Below are 18,270 nucleotides of genomic sequence, written 5' to 3' on the forward strand. Positions count from 1 at the left end.
AAAAGGATGAGTCAAAGTTGATTCCTGGGTTTTAGTCTGATAAACAGAAGTCAGACATAGGAAACACTGGCATAACAGGAAATTTGATATGGGCAAATCATGAATTCAGGTCAGAATCTATTGAGTTTGAAGTGCCTGGATACAAAAATATACTATTCATACTTGTTATTATAAAATCAAATAATGTATATAAAGTGTGAGACATGATACCTAATAGGCCAAAATTCAATGAATGACACCTATTACTTACTAACTTATGTGAGTTAGACTAACAGATAGGGAAATATATTTAGGTTGTCAGTGTCAACAGATGTTTATTGAAGTCATGGAAGTGAATGGTATTACACACAAAAAAAGGATGCAGAATAAGAAGAGAAGAGCACCCAGAACCAAGTTTCAAGGCTAAGAAGGTGTCCATCATAAAACAGAAGCAAATATTGGCTCTACCCTTCAAATAAGACAATGCCAATACCTGTAATATAACTTTCTTACTTAAAACCAGACAATTCCTTGTGCATATACAGAATTTGCCTATGAATGCTTTGACAGATTATAATGCAGATATATGAAGATTTTGCCTAGATAGAAAATAAAATGTAACACATTCTGTCTGCTTCAATTTGACTGGAATCCTGTTAATTATATAAGCTCTAACATTAAAATAGCAAAAACAAAAACAAAATCACCCTANGACACATTCCCTGGGCAGTTTCAGAAATAGAAATAGTTGTCATTTACTGAGCTCTTGCCTATGAGGCACCAGACCTAGCTATTTATTTATTTATAATTTTAAAATTACCGGTATGAGATTCATACTTAATCCCCAATTAGAAGATGAGGAGATGAAGCGTAAAGCAGTAAAGTACCCTGTTCAAAGTGACAGACATGGGAATCAAAAGCAGGTCTGCTAATCATACACATATGTGAAGGTCAGCCACCATGTGATATATATAAAGATGCAAGACCATAGATAAGAAATATCATACATGGTGAGAAAATCCTGGTGACATCCAAGTGTGGCTTTCCTATCTTCACGTATGCATTCGTTCCAGGTGACTTTTATTTTTTAGGCTCTGGAAAGAGTAGTGAACAGAAAACTGGCTCACCAAAATATTTACCAAAAGTTAAACTTACAAAAAAAAATTACCAAAAATTAAATTGGCAAAAAATTACAAAAATAAAAAAGAGAGAGAGAGAGAGAGAGAGAGAAAACTTTATCTAATAATTCTCACTTTGGGGTGGGAGAATACATTACTCTTTCTAAATGTAAGCTGTATGCTATTTATTTTTGTTTCATGCTAGAAGGTTTGGCTTCAATGCCAGGAGCTGAGCTTATCAATACGGTGACAGTTCTTCTCTGCTCCCCTTTATCATGTCAGTCTGTTCTTTGTCACGCAATTTCCTCTTCTACCGGCTGCCTAAGACAGCACATCTGTGACAAATCCCAACATTCTAATGCAGACGAACTACATGAGAATTGGTTTTATTTTGGTTCTTGCTAACATTGGGTCCAAAATAGTGCTCTGGGAAGAATATAATCCAGAAGATTATACCTGGGAACAAATTGGTTATTCTGTCTGGGGTCCCGTATATGAACTGCACTCATCCTCATCACACACTTCTAGGGACAATGGAAGCTAGCTTCAGCACCACCCAAATATTTAAACTCGCTTTCTCTCATTCCCCAGTTTTGACCTATGTTTCTTGTTTCCATCTTATCTAGTTTCCTCATCCTTTGGGCAATCTTGGTCTTGCTATCCTCAGGAGTGATATACCAGAGCTAATTCATACTGGCTTGTAAGAGCTATTTCTTAAATCTATAGGAATTTTGAGAGGCAGTTTTTAAACACAGTCATTAGTAAAAAATTGAATTTTATACACTTACAATGAAATATATTTTAAAAAATAATAAAACCCACAACTTATCATTTCCTCATTATTTTCTACATTTTGCTATCATATGTATTCTCCAGATTATTTACATCTACTATAGTCATATGGTGGAATTACATTGTGATGGTGTGCTCCTGCCCATCTCTTCCCAACTCTGTTCAGTGACATCACATTAAGATGCCATCCATTTGAAATTGGCCATGGTGGGAGAATATTTATGCTGTGGAAATCAGTCAAAGCTAAGGTTAGGGCTTGATTGGTTGTTTTGTTGATTGTTTACTTAGGTAAATGATGGGGAAAATGTTAATAATACAAATTTTACTTAAAAGTGCGCTGTGTCTCTAGCTATTGCCTTATGAATAGAAAAAAAATTAGAAAATGGTTTCCCAATATTTGAAAAATGTTATATAATTCAGCATCTGTTCACATCAATGAGAAATAAGTGAGACTGTGAAATACATAGTGTTAAGGATAAAAGTAGCTTCATTTCAATGAATATAATTTTATGAATATAATTTGTATGAAGCTCAGGAATAGTTTAGTAGTAGATCACATATCATCTTTAAAGACAATAAAATTACTGAGAAAAGAATGGATTGAAATGAAATTCTATATTGTCAATTCCCATTGAACTGCAGCCATAGGTTGCCTATAGATCCACAAATTTGGCTAAAGTCAACACAGCATTTTGTGAGAAGCAATTGGTTATATGGCATTTACATAAAAGAACCGCATATTTATGATTGCATATATATTATATTTTTATTTTTGAATTTTGTGCCAGACATCCTTTATATCAGTAAAATGCATAGCAGGGGTGCTTGGGTGGTTCAGTCAGTTAAGCATCTGACTTCAGCTCAGTCATGGTCTTGCAGTTCATAAGTTTGAGCCCCATGTCCGACTCTGTGCTGACAGCTCAGAGCCTGGACTGCTTCAGAGTCTGTGTGTGTGTGTCTCTCTGCCCCTCCCCTGCTCACACTCTGTCTCTCTCTCTCAAAAATAACAAATAAACATTTTTAAAAAATAAATTAAAAAATAAAATGTATAACAAACTGTGTACAGATGTCTGTGTACTTATATACATGCATACATATATATTTTTTAATCTGTAGAGTTGTTAACATTTATGGGCACACTACTGATTATAGACCCCTCTTTGCTATTTGAAGAACATTTGGTCCTATTCTACCACTTTTAAATGTTCTTAGATGAATTTGAATTTTTACTTCTTATTGTTTCCTTCATGAATTAATGTGTTGAATAAAATATTTGACACGTTCATTTTATATTTACATGGAAGACATGATTTTACATCTTGGAAAATTACACTTTGACATCCTTTATGAGACAGATTCAAAAAAATTATTCTAAATAACTACTTCTCAATTTTATCATTCCATTAGAATCAGCTTGAGGGCTTATTAAAACACAGATTGCTGGTCCCAGAATTTCTGATTCAATAGATTAAGGTGAGGTCCAAGAATCTTCATTTTTAATAAGTTCCCAAGTGATGATGATGTTGATAACACGGGGAAAGGATATTGAAGATTACTGTCTGAATTTATTATGTATTGTCCATCTCTCTAATATTCTTTACGTTTTTAAATGTTTATTTATTTATTGAGAGGGGGTGAAGGGGTAGAGAGAGACAGAGATACAGAATCCGAAGCAGGCTCCAAGTTCTGAGCTGTCAGCACAGAGTCCCATGCAGGGCTCAAACCCTCAAACCATGAGATCATGACCTAAGCCTAAGTCAGACACCCAACTGACTGAGCCACCTAGACACCCCTCTAATAGTCTTTTTAAACTGCTAAACATCATCTATTATAATACTCTCTGTATAAGATTTGGGAAGTTATGACTTTATACAGGGAACATTATATAATCTTTTTAGTAGTATAATTTTCCAATCACTTTGCCACTTAGCAAATTAGAATTGAATCCTCCAAGAATTTCATATCTTTGTTATATAGTGAGAATAATTGCTTATTTTTAATGTAAAAATTACAGACTGTGCAAATTAATAAGTCTGGTGTTTTGACTTCTCTGTTGTATTTTCATAATTCTAAAGACCTTCCCTGTACTTTCATGATGAAGAGGGTTCTTTATCTCTGCTAAAGAACAAGGGAGTTAAATACCGTTAATTTTCATACTGCTGGAGAATTAATATACTCCTATTTTGAAAATAAGGATGTATAAAAATTGTCTCTCTATAGCAAGATCCCCTCCCCTGATAAAAGACTTTGAAAAATCACAGGGGAGGTTTGCTCAGAAGGGGAATCAATTTTCAATAAATTCTCTATTATCAACCACCTCTTAATGTTTCCTAAACTTCATTGAACTAGGAATCACTGGGAAGTACTTGTTAAAAATATGTATTCCGAGGCATTCTCCACAGACCCTCTAAAATCAGAATCTCCAAGAAAGGGGTTGGGATTGATGAATTGTTCAGTAAAGTCCTGGATGACTCTTATTGTCAGAGAAACTTGAAAGACACTGAGGGACAGAGAGGGTGACCCAGGGTCTATATATGACTAACCACTTCCTTGAGACATTTCAGTAGTCCCAAAACTTGGTTTTGTTGGGATCTTTTAAAAATACTGGTTCCTCTTACCCCCAGGCATTCTGATTTAAGTGGTATGGAGTGCAACCAAGGAATTGGGATTTTTTAAAGCTCTACATATTACTCTAGTGTACAGCAGAGTTTGGGAATCACTGCCATGGTTAGTAAGACACATCTCTAGGATCTTAAGACTAAGAAACTTCTTTGGACTCAGTATCTCTGAGGTTTATTGTGTAGTACCTTGTGAAAAGAGGAAAGGTTAAAAACTTCATCTGTCTTTCTAGAGGAAAATAAAAGATGGTGGATTAGATTACTAACACTGACCTTTTGGGGTGGTTTGCTATATTTTTACATGGGAACTAAGGAGTATTCAAAGCACTGCTAATTCGTGGAAGCTTTCACAAAAGAGGCAGTGAACTAATGAGACACCACTTTGTTTTTCTCTTGGCTTTATCACTTAGTACTCGCCTTATAGGTCACTATCTTCTCTGGGCCTCTACATCCTTATATTCAAGATGGGGCAACAACTTGTCATGACCTTCTGCGCAAAATTATTGTGAGTCTGTGAATGTGAGGTGTTTCATGAAGTAAACAAAGTAAACAGTGCTAATGATATGAAAGGGTATCCTTCTCTTCTTATGGCAGTAAGATTACAAAAGTAATCTATTTTATTTTACTCATCACATTCTAATTATCATTTTCATTAAAAAATTTTTAATGTTTATTTATTTTTAAGGAGAGAGTATGAGCCAGGGAGGGGCAGAGAAAGAATAAGACAGAAAATCCAAAGAGGGCTCTAGGCTCTGATCTGTCAGCACAGAGCCCAATGCAGAGCTCGAACACATAAGCCATGAGATCATGACCTGAGCCGAAGTAGGATGCTCAACCCACTGAACCACCCAGGTGCTCTTAATCATTTTTTCTTTTAAAAATGTTTCCTAAAGTAAACCATGAATACTCAAGAGTGACAAATCAAAAACATAGAGATAGATGGTTCTTAAAATGAAGTATTCACAATAAATTTAATCTAAGTATTTTTAATGTTTGTGTGATTCGTATTTATTGCATGATCATATTTATTATTATTTCAAATATTTGAAAAAATAAAATATTTGAGAAAAAGTAACATATTTATCAAAGAGTTTCCTAAAATCCTTATTTGATTTTATTGTTCTTTTGCTAAATATTCATATTTTACTCTTATTGAATTTCAGCAAGTTGCTTTTAAAATATTTACCTCTTCTGCTTCAGTTTGTTTACAGTAAATGATATTAACTTAAGGCCATATTAAATTAAGGCCATTTAGTTTTTCCACATTTGTATGTTATGCAAGAAACAAATTGGAAACAGTTCCATGTTACTCATGTGTCTTAGAGAATAGGTAGTTGGATTCTATAAAGATAAAAAAAGTCTTTGTTAATTTCTTTCCCCAGAGTTCCTACTTTCTCAACTTATATTTCAGTTATTTAAAAGATTTTTTTACCAGATCTATAGGAAAAGAAAATGAGAGTAATGTTTGCAAGTGACCTGTACAACTTCTGTCCATTATACCAGTGTCCTGAGGATTTCTTCTTCTTCTCCTCCTCTTTCTCCTTGTTATTCCTCTTGCACATCTTCTTTTCCTCCTCATCTTCCTTCTTCTTCTTCTACCTCTCCCTCGCCCTCTCCTCATTCTCCTCATCCTCATCTTTGTCTTCCTTCTCATCTTCCTTCTTCTCCTTCTCCTTCTTCAACTTAGTACACAAGAGTAGTACAATCTTCCTCCGACATAAAAGAAAACAAAGTTGGGATGGATACAATAAACCTGTGGCATTCCATTTCACTTAAATGGAAGGTAGAACAAAAATGTCTTTAAATAAATGTTCTAGGTGATGGTATTTCAACTATTTTGACACTGCCCTATCAGGTTTTGTTGCAGTCATCTAGTCTTTGAAGTCACAGAAGTGAGGATATGTATATATTTTTAATTTTTTCCCATTTTTTATTGTTGTTATTGTTGTGGACAAAGATTCTATTTATGAGAGTTTAAATTCCATTTGGTTGGCATTATTTAATAAAATTTTTAAATTTCCCAGGAATCTAAAGATCCTTACTTGTTCATAGTTTGAATGTATATTAACTTGCAGCAAAGCAGTCTCACAAAAACTCATTTGGGCTTGTCTATCCATACAGAGCTCACAAACCTGAGAATAAACTTTTCAACAGGGAGCACTACAGAGGAGAAACTAGGCAAGTCAGTTTCTACATCTGCAAATATCTACATCTACATAAATAGCTATATCTATGTCTATCTACATCTGCAGCAGACTTTCTCAGGTTCAGTCTAACCCAATATTCATAAATATTTTATTAACAATGAGCACATGGGTCTTAGCACCCAGTATATTCTGCACGATAAATCGGCAAATGTACACTGACCACCTGCTGTGTTGGAAGCACCATGCCATATGCGGAGGCAGCCTGGTAAGCAGGAGAAACTTGATCTATGTCCTCAGAGAACTGAGGTTAAGTGGAAACAAACATGCTATAGCAATAACCAGGAGACTAAGCTCCATGAGCCCAAGGACCACGTCTCTCTCCCACTGCTAAATCCTTAAAATCTGGCTAAGTGAAATCTAGCAACACATTTTGTTCCTTCCAAATTAGATGAATCAATACATTTAAGACAATTTTCAAGAAACTTGTCCTCTCTTCTTTATTTTCAATATTCTTCTTCATCTGAAGCTCACTTGGGACATGCCAGAAATCTCTTTACCTTCATCTTTCCTGCAGAGTATGTAAATTCAGAAGCCTATGAGGCCTCTGAATTATTTTCTGGGTTCCAGTTCTGCTCAGTATAGTACTCTGCATCAGTACTGTGCTCAAGGCCAGCTAAATATGAGCCACTATTGTGTTTTCTGTTTGCCATTTCCCATAGGAGGAGATATAGCTATTATCTGAATCAAAATTCATCTGTTCACAGGGTATTGATAATATTCCTTTGAACACTCACCTCTCACCAATATTTTGCACAAGTATGATAAATGTCCTTATAGGGAAATTAGGTAAAAGCACAAAGAATGGACTGCTGACCTATGGTTGAGGCCCACAGGGAGGATTTCTAGAGGAAGTGATCTCTAAATTGAACTTGTTGTCAAAGATATTTCTTAAAATGTGAACATGGATCTCTCCTTTAATCAGAATTAATTACCACTCAGGAAATAATAGAAATATTTTAAATATCATAAAATATCTAAATTTCTAAGCTTGAGTACACTTCTTTTCCTTGGATAACTTTTCGATACCTTTTCCATATTCTAAATAAAACAGTTCAACAAGCAAAATGAAAACAAAAACCAGTAATATGACAAAGAAATATTAGCAGAGAAATTGTTAACTCATTTGTAATCTATACATATGTATTTGTACAATATGATTCAGTTAATTTAATAAAAATAATCACTATTAATACAGGTAGATTTGCATAATAAAAATGATTCTATTTAATGCTATAAAAATTTTACTCATTGAGGTGTGAAATATTTAAGAAACTAGTTAAGGTTTTGTTATTAATGTCATAGTCTGCATACCTTAATAAGATTATGAAGTATCATTAATTTGTGACATAACATAAAGTTAGATAAATTAAACAAATTAAGCCTTTGAAAACAGTAAGTGGAATTCTAAAAGCAATTCAAATTATTTAGGATTGTGAACTTGTGAAGCAATCATACGAAACAAAGCTTGCTCCTCCTGTGGCCACCAGGACATCCAGAGAACAGGCACAAATAGCTTTCAGAGGATTTCAAAGAGAGCAGTCATATGGATCACTGTGGGCGGGCTGAGCTTGTTGAAGGTGGCAGAAAGCAAAGGTGTGCACATTATGTCTAACAAAAAAGTGAAAACACTTAATGGACTGAAGAGGAATGAATGATAAGTTTGATGCTGTTTTAGAAAAAGTTAAGTCCAAATAGCAGTCTATTTAGGGGAGACTTAAAAATACAGTTGATTACTTCCACTGTCTGAATTCACTAGGTATCTGACCAGATAGTTGATTCAAACAATTATGGCCCTTGCTGTTTTGACTTGCCCTCTGTCTGCCTCCATTTTCTCACCTATAAAACAGGGATAGTAATAATATTTAGTCATAACATCGCTTGATAATTATGCGAAAAGTGTTTAGAACAGTGGCCACTACATAGTAAGTAAATATAATTGTGCTACTATTAATAAAAAGATTTGGCTTTTGTGCTTTTAAGATCCAAAAATGTTATTTCTGCCCAAAAATCACGTAATCTTTCCATCTTTATTCTTACATAACTATTTCCATTCCATTATATGCCATTAAATCCACCCATTCATTCATGGATTTTTTTTTTTTGTATTTCCCTTCCCCCTCCTCCTGTCCTCTATGACCTTGCCCAAGTTTGTTTCCTCAGCAGTCTCAGAGTCTGTGTCGCTTTCCCCTTTCCATTTGGCCAGACATTGAAACACCACCAATTGTCTTCCACATATTCAACTGCTCACTCACTCATTAAATATTTACTAAGTATGTGTTAAATAGATCAGACTCTGATACACAGTGGTGAACAAGATAGTTTTCTCCCCATCCTCACAAACTTACAATCCACTATTTATTAAGGAATCACTACTCATCATATGAATATCTTCAGTGCAATAGTTGTTACTAAAGAGTATTATAAAGTATTAATCAACTGAGGGAAATCTTCCCTTACTTTGCATTAATTTGGTGAAGACATAAAGGAAAGCATTGATGAAGAAAGTATATCTTAGTTGCTATTGAGAAGTGCATGGCCAGATGAAAAGTTTGGTGGCAGAGAGAGTAGGAGATTCAAGTAGAGAGAATGAGATGTTAAAAGTCCTGAACTAAAGGAGAGAAATGATCCATTGAAGAAAAGAAAGTCCACAAGTGCTGAAATGCAAAAGCTAAGAGGAAAATGATACAAGACAAGGCTGACATAGCAGAAACCAGTTAGAGCAATGCTCCAAACCACTGGATATGGAGGAGCATTTCTTCTTCCTCTCCACATGTATGCAAACATATACATACGTACACACACACCCCAATCTTCCAGTAACCAATAATTTTTCAATATAATAACAACAAAGAATCATAAAAGAGATATTAAAAACAAAAGCTTAAGTCATTACTATTTTCTAAATTATTAGATTCGACAGACATGTGATTTTCCATCAAATTGCTGTGAAAGTTTTTAGATCTTTTTTTCTCACCATTTGTATTTATCTTATCACACTTTATAGCCTTGCATGAGTCTGTGGACCACACTCTAAGTGGCAGGAGACAACAAACATTTTCTATAAAAAGCCAGGGTGTCAGAAAGTCTTTTCACAATTATCTAACTATACCATTGTAGCTCAAAAACAGTCTTAGATAATAAGTAAATGAATAGATGAGGTTGAATTCTAATAAAACTTTATTTATAAAATCACCCTGGCTGGATTTGGCTGTAGTTTACCAGCACTTGATATTATTATAGAGAATGAATAGGCTTTTGGATGTTATCTTAAAGGGAATATAAGGAGAATGAAGGTTACTAAAATGTAAATAACTAAAATTTGGTTTCACATTTACTTTGTTCACTCTGAATAATGAAATGAAAAAAGAAAGTTTCTAGGAGACAAATGAGATATTATGAGAGGTATAAACTCAGGTGATAACATTTGCTGTAAAAGAACTATCTACATTCAAGAGATGTTTATCAAGGATAGATGGATATAAGGTGATCAAATGTCTCAGTTTTCCTGGGACTAAGGAGTTTCTCAGGGCACAAAACTTTCAGTGTCAGTGTGTGGAGTAACAACTTATTCCAATAATTCTTCTTTTAAAAAATGGTGGCCATAATAATAGATATATATCACTATACATTTGTCCAAACCCACACGATGTGTAACACCAAGAGTGAACTCTAATGTAAACAGTGAACCTTGGATGATTTTGATGTGTCAAAATAGGTTCAATAAATGATAACAAATATACCACTTTGATGAGTGCAGTTGATAATGGGAGAGACTGTGCATGTGTAGGAGCAGAGGCTATATGGCAAGTCAATATACCTGCTCATCAATTTTGCTGTGAACCTAAAACTGTTCTAATAAAATGAAGTTTATCAAAAGATGTTTGGTGGAAAGTGGTGTCATTAATTAAAATAAATAATAATGGTAGAAATGTAAATGAGGGAGATATATAATGTTTCAGTTTGGAATTTACAAATTGTCCACTACCTGGGAAGTAAGTCTTGGAAATGACCAGCAGACAGTTGATAAATGGTTCTAGATTTCACAAAAGAACACTCAACTAGAGATATATTCTGGGAAGTTAGCAGACTGTCAATACCAATGTGACAAAGACCACATGAAACGCTTCTGTCATCAAATACACTTGAGTCACTGACTCTTTGGAGTGAAGAAAACCATGCACCATGGGGAACTGTGGGGTATGTTAGTGAAAGAGTGTCAGGAAGGGCTGGACTTAGGAGTTGGAAATTAATGTCATTAAAGATTGAAAGGTTTATTCTGTTTTATATTTTAAAAGATTTTGTGTGGAATAATTTTGGACAGGGTACCAAAATATGGTCTAGGTTGGGCACTCAGAAAGCAAGGCAATTATATGATTGAGTACCCTAGTAATTCTTATCTATAAGGTAGGGGGAATGGAGTAATGTTAAAGCTAACTAGTAAAGAAGCAGCAGTCATTTCCATTAGCCCAGACAGGGGTGTGTTTTGTCCTTTACTGTGACTACACAGTGTTCTAGCCTTTGCCTATACTCAAGCATGATTACAAAATGTTCTTATTTTTGTCTTATTTCATTAGTCATCCAGCGATCTTGCTTGATGTTGGTATTCTATGAAATTGTTTATGTTAAGTAGGGAACCATTTGTGGCCTAGTTTTTATGGTTAGAATAAATATCAGCTGATAAATGTCAGGAGTTGTTGCTCTTTTTTTCCCCATCAAAACAAAAGCTTCTATTTAAAACTATGAGCATCTCAGAAATTTCCTAGGGACAGTGTACAGATTGCAAGACACCAATAATATAGGGTAGAACTCTGAACTATATAATCAGTGCTTTGAATTCTCAGGCTCCCCTCCCATCTCAACCATTCCCATCCCTAACACCTAAGATCATCTTTAGGTCCTGGAGTAATCTAGAAAAGACCAATCAAGTTTGCCTTTAGTAAGCTGGGAAATCTGGTTGACATAAAACCAGATAGTTCCATATGAGACATCAATGTGACATCTCAAACTCTTTTCAGAAGAAGTTACACTGTTTCAAAAATCTAAAGACCACACAACCCACTTCTCTCATCAGTTGCATCAGGAAAAGAGGCTTCTGGTTGTTATTTCTGAGCATATTAAAAGGAGTATGGAGAACTCTACATAGTAGTTTAGAGGTGTGTGAGAGAAAGCTGGCTAGACCACAAGATACTATTTAAGATATTATTAAAATACATTAAGAATCTAAATTAATTTAATCATCACACATTTGGCATCACTCAATTTAGAATCTTCCATAGTTTGACCATTCTCTGTTGCTCAGAAGTGTAGGATCTTAGAAGGTCAGTACATTTGATCCTCATTTCCAATCCAGTCTGGTCTCCTAATGCTGATATCCTGCTTCCAGAATTAATATCAGATATCCCTACAGACAGGCAGCATAATATTGTTGTTAAAAACACAGACTTAGGGACGATTTACTAGGATTCCAATCCCATATCTACATCCTTCTTGATCTTTGTCTTTAGGCAAGTTAGTTTATCCATGCTTCACTTTCTACATCTGTAATGTGAACATAATAACCTCATAGGATTATTATGAGAATAAACAAGTTACTACATGCAAATATTCTTAGTATGTAGTGTTTTTTTAATTATTTGCTATTAGTATTACTTTTGTTGTTACTTGTATCATCATCATCATCATCATCATCATCATCATCATCAAGAATTAATCCTACCCAAGGAGGGATCTGGCCTTTGTTCCAGCTCCTAGTAGATGATCTCTAAACCCTTGGAATTTCTCGAGTTATAGGAGGATATTTGTGATTTATAGTGGGTCCATAAAACCACATCTGATAATTTATGCTAATGACATAACTAAAGATGGTGCCAGCTACATCTGACAATCTCAGTGTGAGGGCTATCCATGAAGAGAGATCAACTCTGTGATTATAGCATTGGAATGTTGAGGCACAGGATACCAGCATGACCTCTGGGGGTGGGGGGGGCAGGGAGTTCAACCACAGGGACTGTGATTCAATTAATCATGCCTATGTAATAAAGCTTCAATAAAACCTCTAGGCACTGAACTTGTAGTGAAGCTTCTTAAGTTGGCAAAGGTCCTTTTGTGTGTTACCATATGTGAATGCCAGGAGAGTGAGCACTTCCCTTAGGACATAAAGGCTTTGTGTTTGGGAAGGCTTTCGGTCTCAGATTCCCCTATCTCTTCCTTTGTCTGATTTTGATTTTTATCCTTTAACTATAAGAAAAATGAAATCATAACGAGAATGTCAGTACTTTCTTGAGTTCTGTGAGTTGTTCTAAAGAATTATGGAAACGGAGGGTTTTTTATGGAACCCCCATCTTTATCGTTAGCTGATCAGAAGTAAGGGTGACCCTGCAACCTCCTAACGTGTGGCTGATCTCTGAAGGTTGGGAAGATTTGGCAGTGTGGAGGGTTATGCTCATAACTTGGAATTTGGCTAACTCTTTGTAGAAATAAATTTATATATACAGATTTTCTTACTATGTAGTAAGTTCTGCTTAACCATTAGCTATTACTATTATTGTTTCTATTATTTTTTCAGAAGCTTTTCCTCTTTTTTCTGCCAAAAAAAAAAGATTTACACTAGAATTTTCTCATGTGTTAAAACCACTCCTCTTCTTCCCAATTTCTGAGATGCATTGACCTCCTAATTTAGGTGTTTTTGATGTGACATTCTGGTCTCTATCTCCAGCATTATCTTTGCATACTACAGTATATTCTCTACATAACATTTAGAGTTACTCTAAAAATATAGACCAGGGGCCCCTGGGTGTCTCAGTCGGTTGAGCGTCCAACTTTGGCTCAGGTCATGATCTCACGGATCGTGAGTTCAAGCCCTGCATCACGCTCTGTGCTGAGATCTCAGAGCCTGGAGTCTGCTTCTGATTCTGTGTCTGCCTCTCTCTCTGCCCCTCCCCTGCTCATACTCTGTGTCTGTCTGTCTCCAAAATGAATAAACATTAAAAATTTAAAAAAATAAATAAATAAAATTTTAAAAAAATAGGCCAGACCAGGGGTGCCTGCGTGGGTCAGTTGGATAAGTGCCCAACTCTCGGTTTCAGCTCAGGTCATAATCTCACGGCTTGTGAGTCTGAGCCCCACACTGGGGTCTGCACTGATAGCGCAGATCCTACTTGGAATTCTCTGTGCCCTTTTCCAGTTGTCTCTCTGTCTCACTCTCAAAACAAATAAATATTTAAAAATAAAATAAAATTAACTCTTTAAAAAAATATATAAGCCAGACCATTCTCTTCTGAGAAAAATTTTTAATAGTATTTCATATAACTAAGTACTATGTATTTTTCACTAAGGCCTGCTGGATCCGTGGTAACATGGCTCCCATTCTCTGTCAGTCCTCATCACATATAATTTTCCCACTCTCAGGCTTCATTCTAATAAGCTGAATTTTTAAGTCTTCCTCAAACATATCTTTATGATCCTCTTTTTAATATAGAATTTCAAATTCTATTGATATGTCATCTTCTCAGAAAAAGTTCATTAAGTGTGTTTTGAATGAATGGATTAATGGGTGAATGTGTAAATAAAGAAAAAAAGAATAATTGGGTGAATAAATGAATGAATGAATGCATTCCAGGACTGGTAATGAAAGTTAGCTTGTGCAAATAAAGCTCTTTAGAATGAATACATTGACATTATTAAATATGTGTACATGTATAATTCTAGCTTTTTTTATGTGAAAGGAAAATTGAGTGAATATTACAGCCCAAGGCAACCTGAAGATGGATTTGTCACTGAAGTGAGAAAATAATTAGAACACAGGAATAAAACTTTGATTTTGTAAGGGCTTTGGAGAACTTTAATTGCAGGTTGTGATTAAAATAATGGCTCTCAGCTCACATTAGTTCTAAGTGCAGTGTTACAGAACACATAATTAGTACATATGTACATATACAATTTTGTGTGAAGTTAAATTTTAAGCTATTATTCTAATGCACATTACACAATAAAGCACATTATAAAAACCTTTAAAATATAAAAGAGAACCAAGCTTTGTGTCTTTAATGATGTTACTGTCTACGTATTATATTTCATTTTTAAAATATTACCTAAGATTACCAAATTAACATTAGGTCCACACAATTTCTACTATACATAAAGAATACTTCAGTGCCACTCAACTCCAATTGCAGATTGTTTTCATGCATCTGCTTATATAGGAATTACTTTAACATATCTTGAATAAATAATCCGAGTTAACTAATTATTCCCACCACAAAAAAGAAATGGTAACTAAGACTCGCTAGAGGTGTTAATTTCCCACTACAATGCCAATTGTATTATAATTTACAAATGTATCAAATAAACATGTTGTACACCTTAAATCTACACAATATTATGTGTCAAATATATTTCAATTACAAAAATTTTAAAGAAAATTGGTCTGCTTTTTTCAAATACATTTTCTGAGCATGTTTGAAAAGTAACAATGTAGAAGTGGCATTGCTGATGTGTTAGTACTCATGTGCTTAATAATCTCAAACTCTTCAAGTTTATGTATTGTAACTTCAATCTATGACAGCCAAGAGTATTTAAAATATAAATAATTTGTAAATGATCTTGTGGATAAACTTCTTAATATCCATAGCATTTAATATATATCAGTAGAAATATATATTTTTATTTGCATAGACCTCACAAATTTTTCGTTTGAAACAGAGAGGAGTTGGGGCACCTGGGTGGCTCAGTCAATTGAGCATCGACTGCAGCTCAGGTCATGATGTCACAATTCATGGGTTCAGGTCTTGCGTCGGGCTCTGTGTTGACAGCTAGCTCAGAGCCTGGAGCCTGTCTTCAGATTCTGTCTCTCCCTCTCTTTTTGTGCCTCCTCTGCTTGCACTGTCTCTCTCAGAAAATAAATAAAAAACATTAAAAATTTGAAAAAAGAATCAAGGAGTAGTTAAAAATATTAATGCTGTTTAAAAATAAAAATTTCCATAAATACTCTTATAAAATTCTAATAATATGAAATTTTACTAGAAGTTTTATTTTCTCTTTATTTTTAATCTATCCAGGCTGCCTCCCTGAAATTAACCAGTTATGAGTTCCCTGTGATTCTTTCAGATATTCATGTCATCTGTCCAATCATTCATTCATTCATTAACTATTAAATGAATATGTATTGAATGCTTACTATGTAATAAATGCTTTTCTAGTCACAGGGGACACAGGGGTGAACAAAACAGAATATGTCACAAGTTTTGCAATACAGACAGTTGAGACAGAGGTTTAACAAATTAAACCAATAAAAATGAATTTGGTGAAAAATGCCATGAGGAAAAAAAAGTAACAGAATAACAAGGTAAGAAGAAAGAAAAGTTGTGGGCTGGTTTTCAGTTTGATCCAGAGTTTTTGAAGGCCCCTCTGAGAAGACACCTGAGTAAACTAAGCCCCACAAAACTTCAGGGAAGGCTCTCTCATACAGAAGAAACATCAATGATTACATCCTAGAAGCTTGAGTTGATGTCTTACTTTCTACCAGACACTATGAAAGATACTTGGAAGCCGAGATGAAGATCTGGATCCAGCCCTCCATAAACTCACCAGTAAGCCACTTAATAATGCCCCTTGAAAATGGTCATGATAGAGGATCAGCAAAGTGCACCTGGCAGTCTAACTGGATTAAGACAGATTTTCTGGAGGCAGTAAAACGTGGTGGCTAAAAGCAAGAATTTTAGGACTCAGGAGACAAAGTTTGAATTCTAGCTCTGCTACTAATTAGCTAGATCTCCAAAGGTAAGCAGTTAAACCTCTGGGTGTTTCTGTTCCCTTATCTGAAAAGTGGGGTTAATACCAATACCAACCTTATTAGACTATTATGATGATCAAGGAAGTTACTATATGTACAATGTTTAGGACTGTTATTGGTACATCACAAGTACTCTATAAAAGTTATCAACAGTGGTATTAGTGGTGGTGGTGGTGGTATTGTTTATTTTTATATCCTGCCTCCAAGAGACTATAAAAGGAAAATTTTTCAGATTAGCTTTTTTGAGGTTTTTATTTCTGTTTTTTAAATGTCTTATTTTCCCTAGAAAACCTCCTAGGGAAATAATCTGTTAATATCAGAATCGCTAAAAGATAGATGAATACTAGTAAACAGTTTATTCAGCTAACTCTGTCCCAGTTCACAGAAGTATAATGGCTACAATTAATACCCATTTAAGTCAATGGGATTAAATTCAACAGTTAGTATATTTTTTAACACCAATATTATTTCTTTGATAAGATCATGTTCTAAACATTTTGTTGCAGTAGAGAGTGATGTAATATAAATTAAATATTGGCAGTGACTTTTACAAAGAATGGACCTTAGCCTCCAGTTTTTCCATAACTCAAATAGTCTCTTTCTTTCATTTAATTTCTTTGTAGGGTTGTTATGAAGTTGTAGAGTATGAGATGAAGAGTTATAAATTTTTGTAGACTTCCATGAGTATAAAACTTGGATAGATTGACATCCTTTTAAAAGGACCTAGAAGTATTGCCTGGCATGAAGAATTGACCCCATTAACAGTGTGCTGTAAAGGGCAGAGATAAGCTATCGTAAACTTGTAGATTCCGCAGGAGAAGCCTTGTGACTATAGCCATAGCAATAGAATGATTTAGAGGTTGAGTCCCACTGGCAAAGTGCCTGAAGCTCATAACATGAATATCAGCATGACATGAAGTCATAAAGAGGGTTTTCACTCACGTTCATGTCTAAGTATCTCACAGTGTTCTTCTCCATCAAATTCTTCTTCCCCTTCTTTTTTTAAAACCAAATCTTACATTTCTTTTCACCTACCCCATTTCTTCTGTTCAGTTTCTTCTTTCCCAAACTTCCTTGAGCCTTGTCTTCATACCACTTAATAATATTTAAATGGCTTTATTTTGAGTGCACTTATAATCTTGGAATCTTCTTAAATGGCTACATTATTTACGTGAATATCAACATGAACTATATAGTATTTGTAAAAGAAAGTGCTTTAAATATATCAGTTCATTTCCTCCTCAAGCCACCCTATAAGAGAGAACAGCATTGTCATCTACATTGAACAGATGAGGAAAGCTAGGCATCAAGAATTTATGTAGCTTGCTAATGCTCAAACAGCTTCAATAATACTTAAGCCAAGATCTGAATCTGTCTATCCTAAAATTTTTCTTTTTAAACTTTTAGTTTAATAAATTCTCTTCTAGAAATAATATTAGTTTTACTCAGAACCTCTGACACTATGCAGGGATCTTAATGAAATGCTCTGATATTTTAACCTGTGTGGGTTTTTTTTTTAATATATAGCTTTTACAATGACCCATATTATGGCTCAACCACATAGGACATGCATTACTTATATTTGACAAGAAAAGAAGCTCAAATACTTCAGTAATGTTGGTCTTTGTAAATTTCCCAGGATATAAATCAGTGCTAAGTCATGGCATTCTGTTGCCTTCCAAAGCTCTGCATTTATAACTAAAAAATAAATTCCATAAAAATTTCCATGGAGAATAAGAAATTCTTTTCAAAATATGCTACCAAAG

General features: G+C 34.6%; 1 long non-coding RNA gene across 2 annotated transcripts in view; it reads right to left on the bottom strand.

The window, feature by feature from the left end:
• Window positions 1-14,551: 14,551 nt before the first annotated feature.
• Window positions 14,552-18,270, bottom strand: part of LOC144227270 (uncharacterized) — a 64,656-nt gene continuing 60,937 nt past the window's right edge. Inside the window, exon 5 of one of the 2 annotated variants that reach the window (XR_013333891.1) lies at window positions 14,552-15,598. This is a non-coding gene — a long non-coding RNA (uncharacterized LOC144227270). Of the gene's footprint in view, window positions 15,603-18,270 lie in introns of both variants that reach the window. The other variant, XR_013333892.1, reaches the window with a different exon arrangement.

Source organism: Crocuta crocuta, unplaced genomic scaffold (genome assembly GCF_008692635.1).
Source record: "Crocuta crocuta isolate KB4526 unplaced genomic scaffold, BGI_CrCroc_1.0 scaffold223, whole genome shotgun sequence".
Taxonomy (NCBI): Eukaryota; Metazoa; Chordata; class Mammalia; order Carnivora; family Hyaenidae; genus Crocuta; species Crocuta crocuta.